Source organism: Ceratotherium simum, chromosome 13 (assembly GCF_057802395.1).
Source record: "Ceratotherium simum simum isolate JZ-2026a chromosome 13, ASM5780239v1, whole genome shotgun sequence".
Taxonomy (NCBI): domain Eukaryota; kingdom Metazoa; phylum Chordata; class Mammalia; order Perissodactyla; family Rhinocerotidae; genus Ceratotherium; species Ceratotherium simum.
In genome coordinates this window covers 29,632,182-29,645,271 of record NC_141912.1, presented here as the reverse complement: position 1 = coordinate 29,645,271, position 13,090 = coordinate 29,632,182, and the positions used below count along the sequence as shown (strand labels likewise).

The window sequence follows — 13,090 nt, the reverse complement described above, 5'->3', positions numbered from 1 at the left end:
CTATGCGGAACTCAAACGAGGGTGGGATTATGGATTGTGTTCCTGACTGTGTAGCCTCAAGCCTACTGTGGCTTTCCCTGACATAAAAGAAGACTCCAGTTCTCTCTCTCTCTTTTCCATCTCTTTATCTTTCTCTCTCTCTCTCTCTATATATGTATCTTCATTTATGCTTCAATTAGAACAATTTGAAATCCACTGTTTGCACCAAGAAGTGAGTGAGAAATACACATAGGAAAGTTTCAGAGAGCAATAATTCATAGATTTTTTTTCCTAGTTTTATTGAGATATAAGTGACATATAACATTGTGTAAGTTTAAGGTGTACAACCTGTTGATTTGATAAATTTATATATTGCAAAATGATTACCACCATAAAGTTAGCTAACTAACACCTGCATCACATCACATAATTACCATTTCTTGTTCATGGACAGAACATTTAAGATCTATTCTCTTAGCAACTCAGATTTTCTTCATGCTGAGCTGATAGCCACTTCCTCACCCTTCCACCTGGCCATACCCCATAGTAGAGAAAACAACACATATTTCTCTGGATATCTCTTGCCTTTTTCTTCCTAGGGAAAAAAACTTTTAAATGTGGATTTAAGACCTCTCCCCACCCTTGGTGTTCTCTGAACCACTGATTTGGTTCACAAACTGGCTGAGCACCAGCATTGCCTGTGGGCTTGTTACAAAATACTCAGGCCTCTCCCCAGACCCACCATTTTAGAATATTGGGCACAGAGTCCAGGAATCCCTTACTTAACAAGCTACAGGTGAGGCTGATGCGCAGGCATGTGGGAATCCTGGTCTACCTTCCTGCTAACAATGTGTGATCTGAAGACCAGCAGCATCAGCACTTTGTTACAAATGCAGAATCTCATGCTCTACTGCAGACTCGGAATCTTAATGAGATGCCCAGGGGATTCCTGTGCACAGGAAAGTTTGGGATTCCCTGGGTCTCCTGCCTTCTAGATGCAGAACTAGAACTGTGCAGTCTGCTCTGGGTGTGCGGTTTGATCAGATCCCTTAGCGCTGGAGGTCCAGGGTTCAGTCCTGGTTCCTTTCTCTTCTATAGACATCACTCCATTGGTGACCTCATCAGTTCTCAAGGCTTTAAATATCATTTACCTGGCGTCACCTAACAAATCTATATTTCCAGCCCAGACATCTAACCTAAACTACAGATTCACATATCCAACTGCTAAAACTAACCTCACCTGCATCTAATAGACATCTCTGTTTTAACTTTCCTAATTAGATGCCTAAGACTCTGCTTCCTCACATATGTTTCTTCTAGAGTCTCCCCAAATTTCACTAAAGGTACTACATACTTCTACTTGCACATCTGAAATTTGGGGTGTCCTCCTTGATTCCTCTGTCTCATAACCCAGATTTAATCCATTAGGAAATGCTGTAAAGCCCATCTTCAAAATATATCCAGAATCCAATCACTTTCCATTATTTTCTCTGCTCACACCCCCCACAAAGCAAGCAACCGCTCTAGCCTGGGACACGGCAGCAGTCACTCAGAGTTTTCTCTACCGGCTGCTCGCCCTTCACCTCTTGATTCTTAAGAAGCACCAGACTGGTGCTTCTTAAGAGAAGTCACACCAGGTCAATCTTCTGTTCAAAACCATCTTGTAACTCCACATCTTACTCAGAGAAAAGTCAAAAGCCTCCTAATATCCTCCAGGCTTACATGACCTGTGTGTATATGGACCTCATCACAATTACTCTCTGCTCAAGCCATACTGCCCTCCTCGCTCTTCCCAGAACACAAAGACACACTCTTGCTCTAGTGCATTTGCATTGGAGGTTCCCCCACCTGGAAGAACTTACTGAGACATCCTCGTGGACAAATCATGTCCTTCAAATCTTTACTCGTCACCTTATCAGTGAGGCCTACACTGACCACCCTAGTAAAACAGCCATCTTCCCTGTCCCCACACACTTACACTCTGGGTCACCTTTCTCAAAGCACTTACAACTTCTAACATAAACAATTCCCTTATTTACTATGCTCATAGAACATAGTCTGCCCCTTATCACTAGAACACATGCTCCCCGAGGCCAGAAATTTTTGCCTGTTTTTAGCTCACTGAGGTTTCTGGGATGCAAAAGTAATTTGTCATATGTCTGGCAAATGACAATTATCAGTTGAATGAATGATCAGTATAGAGCACCTCTCTATTCTAGAGACAGTATCTTTATTCATGTAATCTCAGGCCACACGCTGTGTTGTCGCAGCTACAGCACAATGTCCACTCACACTGACATAAATGCCACCTATACTTTTCTCACAAGTGCTGTTCTCCCCTCCTCCTCCCTCCTTACAGCTCCTCCTTCCCACACAAACTCTCCTCCACACTATTGCACACAACTATATTACTTTCTTTAGAAAAGATATACCTAGGCTTATGGGTCCTCTTTTCCAACCAACTGTAAATCTAAATTAAACTCTGCTTTATAAACCCATGAGTTTGGATCAGAGCCAGCACTAGGATTACTAGAGCTATGGGCAGAGACAGGGGGCAGGCTGCAGAGAAGATAGAAACTCAACTGGAATTTAATCTAAAGATGAGAAACTATCAGATCCTTCCTTTCTGTAACTCCAGAATCTGGTCTTTAAAAAAGATGGGGAAAGATGGAAAGAATAATCCAGACAACAACCCTAGAAGGAGGCAAGAGCTGGAAAAGTCCAAAAATTCATCTCTCGATACCACAGAGTCTCCTGTGTGTAGGGACCACCTGGGCCTTGTGGGGTCAATGACAGCCAAAACGACTACTGCTGCTGTCAGAGACTGGGGACACCCAGATAACAATGAGACCAGAACTTGTACACAAAAACAAGAACATGCCTAATCCTCCACAGAAACAAAGAAAAATATAGACACCCAAAAGGCGGGCTGAGGGCCGGACTCAGGCCTGAGCCTAGGCTGACCTAGCCACATGAAGTCCTCACTGCCCGTGGGCCTAGAGACATGACAAGGCCCGTGTGATGTGCAAGTCCCTGTGATCACAGGTCCTGGCTCGACAAGGTTCTTCTACTGAAGGGACAAGGACAAAGGAGCAGAGAGATGACCCAACTGAGGAGTGACCATGTTAAAGCCCACGATGCACAGAAGACTCAGTGGGCACAGGCCCCGTGCACACTCAGCTTCTCACAGCCTTCTCCTGTCCCCACCTGCAACAGACTCGCACAAACATGCTCATTCTGGAAGATTCTCTGTACTTCCATTTATTTCCTGTCTCAAACTTTAGGAATGTTCTCCTTTATTAACCCATCAACTTACAAGACAGGAATTAGGAAAAAATTCATATCCAGATTCTTATTTTCAATAAGGAAATAAGAAGTTGCAGCTCAGTGCAACACGAAGTTAAGACAGGGATGGAGACTGCACAGCCCCACCTCTGCTGGAACTGGAAGTTGATCAGGGAAGAGAACAAGGTCAGTGTGCAGAGGGGGTTGTGGTGTGGAGCAGGTAGGCCAGTCTTCCCACTTCCTCACATTATGCTAATAGGAACGCAGACACATTCAAATGCCAGCTGCAGAAAAAGAAGTCAGGGAATCGTGAAGTCACAAAGCAGGGGTGTGAACAAATCTTGCATCATTCAGTCCCCCACAAGGCAGATTCAGGTCAGTCACATAAGTGTTGACATTCTCAACAGCCCACCACATGCTCAATATGTCCCACTCAAAGAATTCCCATAACCCGCAGGTGTCCTGTCTCCCTAACACCTCTCCCACTTCAGGCCCTACAGGGTCTCACCTTTAGGATCCATGAAAGACACATCAGAGCCCCGGGCACTGTCACCGCCTGGGGTAGAACAAAACAGGATGTGGTCAGAGCCCCTAGGAGATGAGACTAAAGGAGGGACTACGGGGTGGATGAGTTTCCCCCATGGGCTCCCATCTACACTATCCCAAGGGTCTTAGGGATCAACCCCTGACTCAAACGTTACCTGCAGCCTGAGTGTAGCTCCCTCTTTTTTCACTTGTGGGAAGAAAACAGGGAGAAGTCTGGGTCATGAGATCCTAGAGGAACCCCCTAGTCCTGGACCACAGGGAATTTTCCAGAACCATGACTGAAGACCCAGGAAAGGATCAGGAAATGTGAAGAAAAGAGACCTGTGGGGACTGGACCAACGGCCCTCCTGGAGCTCTGTCTTCAGCAGGGACCTTTCTCTGTGACCTTCAACTGCTGGAAATCAGGTCCCAGCAACAGAATTATCAAGGTGAAAAAATCTTTTGTTTTCACAAATGCTTTACAAAAGACTGTTAGCAATCAGCTCCAGAGTGGCAAACACATGTGTGTGGATGATACTTCCCATTAACGAGGCAGGGAAAACTTCTACCTGGGGCTTGAAACCCCTCAGTGGGACAAGAAAACTCATATCCCCCCACTCCCCACCCTACCTAAGTGCTTTTTCCTCCATATCACAGCTCCAGCCACCACAGCTCCAAGGAGAACCAGGCCAATAATGATGCCCATGATGGGGATGGTGGGCTGAGGAGGCAGGTCTGTGAAAGGAAAGGAAGGTGAGGGGCTCTGACCTCAGGCTTGAGTCCTGACCTTGCTGAAGGTCTTAGAAGGGCTTCTGCTTTCCCTGAGCAGAGGGCCTCCCCATTTCCCTCCTCACCCCATCTCAGGGTAAGGCCCTCAGGCAGCCCCTCATGCTGGACATGGCACGTGTATCTCTGTTCCTCTCCAGAAGGCACCACCACAGCTGCCCATTTCTGGAAGGTCCCGTCCCCCGCAGGCCTGGTCTCCACAAGCTTTGCGTCCTGGGTCAGCTCTTCCCCATCATGCTGCCAGGTCAGGGTGATCTCTGCAGGGTAGAAGCCCAGGGCCCAGCACCGCAGGGTAACCTCACTGCCAGAGTTGGGGTGGTGGGTCACATGTCCTTTTGGGGGATCTGAGGAGGAAGAATCAGAAAATTCACACTTTGGTTACCTCCATGGGCCACTAAAGCAGCACTCATGTGACCATCCTGAGAATGGACATGACAGTTGGTTTAGCAGGAGGAAGCACAAAACCCAGACATCAGCTTGGACTTGGGGATCTGGGATAACCTCCTATTCCTTGGAAAGTTCTAGAATCAGGGTGAGACCCAAGGGTAGGAGGCTCCAGGTCTCTAAAGAGCAGAACACAGACTTCTGGTCCTGACCTGGGTGGAGGGGGAATGACTCAAAAAAGTTGGAGTCGGACCTGCAAAGATGTTCTCAAGCCGAGAACAAGGCCTTGAGAGAGAAAGTCATGGTTCACAAGATGCCTGCCAGGGTCAAAGGGAACCAGCGATGAGTGACTTCAGGGATGGTCTCCCCTTCTATTCCTGAAGAAACCGGATTCCTTAACTGTCCTTTAGAGAAGGGAAGGTCCTCTGGGCGAGTCATTAGTACAGAATACGAAAACCTGGGTGGATTCCTCCGTCTCCCGACAGGCTGTATATCTGACACTAATCCCCTTTTCCTCCCCTCTCTGGGGGATGTCAGCCCCAGCCCGAGGGAAGATCGGGAGGCCCCGTGGCCCCACGTACCCGCGCGCTGCAGCGTCTCCTTCCCGTTCTCCAGGTATCTGAGGAGCCACTCCACGCAGCTGCCCTCCAGGTAGTTCCTGTAGCGCTCCGCCTCACCGGCCGCCTCCCACTTGCGCCGGGTGATCTGAGCCACCGCGTCCGCCGCGGTCCAGGAGCGCAGGTCCTCGTTCAGGGAGATGTAATCGGCGCCGTCGTAGGCGAACTGACTGTACCCGCGGAGGAGGCGCCCGTCCGGTCCCACGTCGCAGCCGAACATCCACTGGTAGGTGTGAGACCCTGACCCCGTCCCCGCGGTCAGCCCTGCACCCTCCCCGACCACCCTGCAGTGATTAAACCTAAACTGAAAATGAAATCGGGTCAAAGTCCCCGCCCGCTCTTCCCGGGTCGGGGGGCCGGGCGGGTCCCGCAGCTTCGGGGTGAATCTCGGACCCAGAGACTCGGGGAGACGCCGGCCCGTCCGTGGGGGTGGGGGGTCGTGACCTGGACCCGGGCCCGCGTCGCTCACCGGCCTCGCTCTGGTTGTAGTAGCCGCGGATGTTGTTTAGGCTCGCTCGGAAACTCTGTGCGTTGCCGTTGAAGACCCGCGTCTCCCGCTCCCAATACTCCGGCCCCTCCTGCTCCATCCACGGCGCCCGCGGCTCCATCCTCGGACTCGCGGCGTCGCTGTCGAACCGCACGAACTGCGTGTCGTCCACGTAGCCGACGGCGATGAAGCGGGGCTCCCCGCGGCCGGGCCGGGACACGGCGGTGCCGAAATACCTCAGGGAGTGGGAGCCTGGGGGCGGGGAGGGGCTGAGACCCGGCCCGACCCTCCTCCCGGCGCGGGTCCCCGGGTCCAAGGTTGATGGGGCCGGGAGAGGGGAGGGAGCCTGTGACGGAAAAATGGGGCCGGGGCGGGGAAGGGCGGGGACTAGGGTTGGAAGAAGGAGCGGGCAGGTGGCCCAGCGGGGGCAGGACGGGGCGGTGCCAAAGTTGGAGTAGGGGGTCTGGGCAGGTGTCAGCAGAGACGCGCCATCCCCGAGGGTCCTGCGTCCCCGCCGCGCGGTTCCCTCGCGCCGCTCCCCGCAGAGGCTGTTTCCTCCCGACCCCGCGCTCACCCGTCCAGGTCTCGGTCAGGGTCAAGACCCCCGAGAGCAGCAGGAAGAAGATTCGAGGCCCCATGACCCTCATTCTCAGGGTTTAGGGAGAATCTGAGTTCTGGACGGTGGTGGAGACTCTTTAAATAGGAACCGCGGTGACGCTGATTGGCTTCTCCAGAAACCGGATGCGCAATGACAGTGAGAACTGTGGCCGCGTCATGAGTCTCCAGGCGGGAGGACCCCTGAACACAGGTTGTAAGAGGAAGAAGTGAAACTCTGGGATATGAGGACTCCCCAACACTGACCTTCCCCGCCCCAGACACCGCCCTTGGGCTGAGACCCTGAGAGCCATGTCCTGGGACCTGGGACTTTGCCCTGACCCCTCTCCTCCTGCACCGAGAGCTCTTTGTCACACTGTCTCCCTGAGTCTTGGCCCAGGGGCTGTTGGAGTCAGTGATTCTCAAACATTTTGGTTTCAGGGTATCTATAAAGCCGTACAAGTTAGTGAGGACCCCAAGGATAATTTTATGTTAGTTATATCTAGCAATATTTACTGTACTAGGAATAAAAGGTTTTAACTATTTTTATTAATTTATTTAGAATAATATTCGTAATCCATTGCAAGTTAACAGAAATAATGTTTTTTGTGTGAAAAATGACTGTTTCCCAAAATAAATGAGTTAGTGAGAAGAGTGGATCTTTTTACATTTCTGCAAGTCTCTGTTTTCTCTGTCTCGTTAGAATACCAGTGGGTTTTTATATTTGCTCTGCATTTAATCTGTTATTTTGGCTGAAGTATATACAAAAAAATACAGCCTCACACAAATATGTTGGTAGTAGTATATTTTTAATAACCTTTTCAGATAATTGTAAATATTCAACTTTGATACTAAAGTAAAAATACACAAGTGATAGTTTCTCAAGGGTTATTTGCCAAGTGGAACCTGAGACATCATTGAATATTTCCTATTCTGTTACATTAAAATCCACAGAACTATTTTGCATATTGAATGGCTCTTGTACTAATGTATGATTTTTTAAAGTAATGCATTATTTCACTGTCATATAGATTTTCCCATGTTGATGGATTTTACTACAAATTATCAAAATATCACCTTTGTTAATGTTACCACAGATCCCAACAGGCAACTTTGTCAGTGCTGGGAAGCTGTCAAGCTTATGTGGTGGGACACAAGTTTTCCAAAATTCTGGTTTTCTCTTGAGAGCTTACATTTTATCAAGGCAATAAGTACTGTCAGTTGTTGCCTATCAGTTGATTTTCTTGAAGGGAGAAGCTCACATTCATTTTGAGAAAGTGTATGCCAATTAACTAAGTCTAAATAATCATAGTTTCTGTCAGTCATTCTTTGAGGTAAAAATGGTATTCCATAAAAAAGAGCCTACCTCAGCTCACACAAATTATTTTCCTGGGGACGTAGTACTTGGGAATGTAACAGAAGGGCTTTATGTGTACTTCCCACGTCACCATGTAAGATATTTTTAAAATGCGTATTTAAGGGTAATGATTTGGTAAAGATAATTTTTAATGCTTCAACCAGGATGTTTTGAAGTAAAAGTGTTTCTTTTTTTTTCTGCAAGTAAGTGGTGGTGAAGATAACTACCATTGCAGTTTGGTACCATAGCCTCCATTCTTACTAAGTTTTACCCCAGTGCAAATGCCAACATAGTGAAAAGGCAAATGATGTCTAGTAATGTTGTGAAAATAGTTTTGACCTCATGGATCCCGTGGAAGGGTCTTGGTGACTTCAAGCATTCTGCAGACCACAGTTTGGGGACTGCTATTCTCAATAAACCGGAGAGAGTCACCCAACTGGTCCTCACCTTTGCCTCTTCTTCATTTCCCAGAATTCCTCTCCCTGAGTTTGGACTCCCAGCCTCCCAAAACTTAGTTTAGAGCATTGCCCCTGGTCTCCTCTAGAAGAGAAATCACCCACTAGAAATTTGATGCCAGAGAGTGTCCTTAGTCTGGGAAAGGAGGTGGAGGGGCAGATATTTCCCCATTGGAACTGGGAACAGTTTGTGCCTAAAGGCACTAGACCCACTGATAACCTGTTCCAGTTTTGTTGTACACTGGCTTACTGTGTATTCATATCTCGGACAGAAATCTGACGTATCTCTAAGAGAAATAATATTGGCCCTTTCATTTTATGTGGGTCTAATGCATCTGACTTGAGGCCCACAAAGTATGAAGAGCAGTACTGTCCAATAGAATGGTCTATGATGAAAGAATTGTTCTATATCTGTACTGTCCAATACGGGAGCCACTAGCTACATGTGGTGTCTGAAGTACAGGTGTATACATCTGTGGAACAGGGGTCTGGGTCTCTGGGGCTCACTGCAGTGACTGGAGGTGGGGTGGAGGAGTGGAGCACAGCAGCAGCATGGGCCCTGGGATGACAAGGTGCAGCAGTCACTTGGGTGCAGAGGGCAGAGTGCAGTGACATCAGGCCTTTGGGATGGCAGGTCAAAGTCAGGACTTAAGACCCAGGGGGACAATCATAGAACAGCAGCAGAAAGGCCTAGTGATGGCATCTTAAACCACCTGTAAGGACTTAGAGGCCAGGGTGCAGAGCAGCAGCAAAGCAGCCACAGTAGTGTTGGGTCAAAGCCATGACTTGGGACATGGAGGCAGGGGCTCAGAGCAGCAGCAGCTCCAGTTAGGTCCTGTACATGACCAGGCGCTGTGGCATCCTGAACCCGGAGAGTGGGCACTGCTGCAACTGGGGTCTCTGTGGTAGGTCTCACTGCAGTGACAGCTCTAACCCCAGAGAGGAGACACAGTGGTGGGACTCTGAGAGCTCTGTCAACTGGGATCAGCGTTGGTGAAGACTACTGGGCGTTCTTGGTAGCAGAGTGCAAACGTCCATTGCGGTGAGGCTTGCTGGGGTTCTCCTGCTCTCCTTTTCTCCATGCAGTGAAATCCCTCTGAGGGGATCCCGCTTGGCACTGAGCTGCTCTGGACAGGGGAGTGGAGGGATGCAGGTAAAATGCTTTCTATGTGCCATCCTCGGCTTTTGAGCAGCGCAGGGTTTCTGCTGCTTCTTCCTGTAGTACGGAGCTTTCCCAGAACTATTTTACAGTTTGTAGTTGTTTATTGATTATTTTTGTGTTTTTTTTGTGGGGGAAAGGAGTTTTGGGACCTCCTCACTCTTCATCTTGCTGACAGCATCTCTTCACACCCAAGATTTTAACAAACTGTGCGGGTATGGGAAATGCTCCCACTAATTATCTGTTCACAAAAGACAGTAAAGAGGAGGTGCTGAGAAACACATACTACATTTTTGAGAGAAATTGAAGGGATCACTCTTCTGATAAGTTTTGCAAACTCTATTTAAATAGTAGTCAAACACTTTATGCTTGGTTAAAATGTTCCTGGATTTAGGGATTTTTGGAAAAATCTTTCAGGATATGTTTGTCAAAACTGTCTTTTGCTATCTTTTGCTAAAGAACTGGAATGTTGTTAAAGTTTAAGCATTTTAATAAAAATATACCACTTACTAAGAGAAATATTTTAAATGACTACAATTAAATCTTTGTGATGTGAGCAGCAAGCTGCATCCCTGGGGCACACACAGATTATATCTTTTGTAGCTTCATCATGTACTACAGGCAGGAGGTCTTAAGAGGTCAGCTCTGGAGTAGGTATTTCTGGGTTCAAAACCCATTTCCAGCACTTACTAGCTGGAAACCATTTGAAAGTTACTTAACATTTTCATAAAACAGTTATTTTATTTTATTATTATTTTTTTTAATTTTTTCTTCATTGCAGTAACATTGGTTTATAACATTGTATACATTTCAGGTGTACATCATTATACTTCTAGTTCTGCATGGATTACATCATGTTCTCATGTTCACCACCCAAATAGCGATTACAATCTATCACTACACACATGTGCCTTATTATCCCTTTCACCCTCCTCCCTCTTCCCTTCCCCTCTGGTAACCATCACTCCAATCTCTATCTCCATGTGTTTATTTGTTGTTGTTATTATCTACTACTTAATGAGTGAGATCATATGGTATTTGACCTTCTCCCTCTGACTTATTTCACTTTGCATGATACCCTCAATATCCATCCATGTTGTCACAAATGGCTGGATTTCATCGTTTCTTATGGCTGAATAGTATTCCATTGTGTATATATACCACATCTTCTTTATCCATTCATCCCTTGATGGGCACTTAGGTTGCTTCCAAGTCTTGGCTATTTTGAATAACGCCGCAATGAACACAGGGGTGCATGTATCTTTACGCATTGGTGTTTTCAAGTTGTTTGGATAAATACCCAGCAGTGGAATAGCTGGATCATATGGTAGTTCTATCCTTTATTTTCTCAGGAATCTCCATACTGTTTTCCATAGTGGCTGTACCAGTTTGCCCTCCCACCAGCAGTGTATGAGAGTTCCCTTCTCTCCACATCCTCTCCAACACTTGTTTCCTGTCTTGTTAATTGTAGCCATTCTGATGGGCATGAGGTGATATCTCATTGTAGTTTTTATTTGCATTTCCCTGATAGTTAATGATGTTGAACATCTTTTCATGTGTCTGTTGGCCATCTGTATATCTTCTTTGGAGAAATGTCTGTTCAGGTCTTTTGCCCATTTTTTAATTGGGTTGTTAGTTTTTTTGTTGTTGAGATGTATGTGTTCTTTATATATTTTGGAGAGTAACGCCTTATCAGATTTATGGTTTGCAAATATCTTCTCCCAATTGTTAGGTTGTCTTTTTGTTTTGCTGATGGTTTCCTTTGCTGTGAAGAAACTTTTTAGTTTGAAGTAGTCCCATTTGTTTATTTTTTCTATTGTTTCTCTTGCCCGGTCAGACATGGTGCTTGAAAATATGTTGCTAAGTCTGATGTCAAAGAGTGTGCTGCCTATGTTTTCTTCCAGAAGTTTCATAGTTTCAGTTCTTACATTCAAGTCTTTAATCCACTTTGAGTTATTTTTTGTGCATTGGGTAAGGCAATGGTCTACTTTCATTTTCTGCATGTGACTGTCCAGTTTTCCAAACACAATTTATTGAGATTTTCTTTTCTCCATTGTATGTTCTTGGCTCCTTTGTCGAAGATTAGCTGTCCATAGATGTGTGGGTTTATTTCTGGGCTTTCAATTCTATTCCATTGATCTGTGTGTCTGTTTTTGTGCCAGTACCATGCTGTTTTGGTTACTATAGCTTTGTAGTATATTTTGAAATCAGGGAGTGTGATACCTCCAGCTTTGTTCTTTTTTCTCAGGATTCATTGAGCTATTCGGGGTCTTTTGTTGTTCCATATACATTTTAGGATTCTTTGTTTTATTTCTGTGAAAAATGTTGTTGGAACTTTGATAGGGATTGCATTGAATCTGTAGATTGCTTTAGCAAGTATGGACATCTTAACTATGTTAATTCTTCCAATCCAAGAGCACGGAATATCTTTCCATTTCTTTGTGTCTTCTTCAATTTCTTTCAGCAATGTTTTATAGTTTTTGGTGTACAGATCTTTCACCTCTTTGTTTAAGTTTAATCCTAGGTATTTTATTCTTTTTGTTGCAATTGTAAATGGGATGGTATTCTTAATTTCTCTTTCTGCTACTTCATTGTTAGTGTATAGAAATGCAACTGATTTTTGTATGTATTTTGTATCCTGCAACTTCAACATATTCCTTTATTATTCGTTATATTTGTTTATTACTTCTAAAAGTTTTTTGGTGAATTCTTTAGGGTTTTCTATATGTAAAATCATGTCATGTGCAAATAGTGGCAGTTTCACTTCTTCCTTTCCGATTTGGATCCCTTTTATTTCTTTTTCTTGCCTGATTGCTCTGGCTAGTACTTCCAATGCTATGTTAAATAGGAGTGGTGAGAGTGGGCATCCTTCTCTGTTTCCTGTTCTTAGAGGGATAGGTTTCAGCTTTTCACCATTTATTAGCTGTGGGCTTGTCATATATGACCTTTATTATGTTGAAGTACTTTCCTTCTATACTCATTTATTCAGAATTTTTATGATAATTGTATGCTGTATCTTGTCAATTGCTTTCTCTGCTTCTATTGAGATGATCATGTGATTTTGATTCTTCATTTTATTAATGTGGTGTATTAGGTTGATTGATTTGTGAATGTTGAACCATGCCTGCATACCTGGAATAAATCCCACTTGATCATGGTGTATAATGTTTTTAATGTATTCTTGTATGTGATTTGCTAGTATTTTGTTGAGGATCTTTGCATCGATGTTCATCAGTGATATTGGCTTGTAATTTTCTTTTGTGTGTTGTCCTTGTCTGGTTTTGGTATCAGGGTAATGTTGGCTTCATAGAATGACTTAGGGAGCTTCCCACCCTCTTCAATTTTTTGGAAGAGTTTGAGAAGGATAGGTATTAAGTCTTCTTTGAATGTTTGGTAGAATTCACCAGGGAAGCCATCTGGTCCTGGACGTTATTTTTTTGGGGAGGTTTTTGATTACTGTTT

General features: G+C 45.4%; 1 long non-coding RNA gene and 1 pseudogene across 2 annotated transcripts; both read right to left on the bottom strand.

The window, feature by feature from the left end:
* Positions 1-3,138: 3,138 nt before the first annotated feature.
* LOC147915628 (uncharacterized) lies at positions 3,139-4,025 on the bottom strand. Its single transcript, XR_015554050.1, has 3 exons — positions 3,966-4,025; positions 3,773-3,820; positions 3,139-3,548 (listed from the first exon to the last, which is right to left on the bottom strand). It is a non-coding gene; the product is annotated as an uncharacterized LOC147915628 (long non-coding RNA).
* Positions 4,026-4,273: 248 nt separating this feature from the next.
* LOC101400572 (HLA class I histocompatibility antigen, alpha chain G-like) lies at positions 4,274-6,737 on the bottom strand (annotated as a pseudogene). Its single transcript, XR_015554049.1, has 5 exons — positions 6,638-6,737; positions 6,046-6,315; positions 5,541-5,816; positions 4,644-4,919; positions 4,274-4,524 (listed from the first exon to the last, which is right to left on the bottom strand). The product of XR_015554049.1 is annotated as an HLA class I histocompatibility antigen, alpha chain G-like (transcript).
* Positions 6,738-13,090: the final 6,353 nt, after the last annotated feature.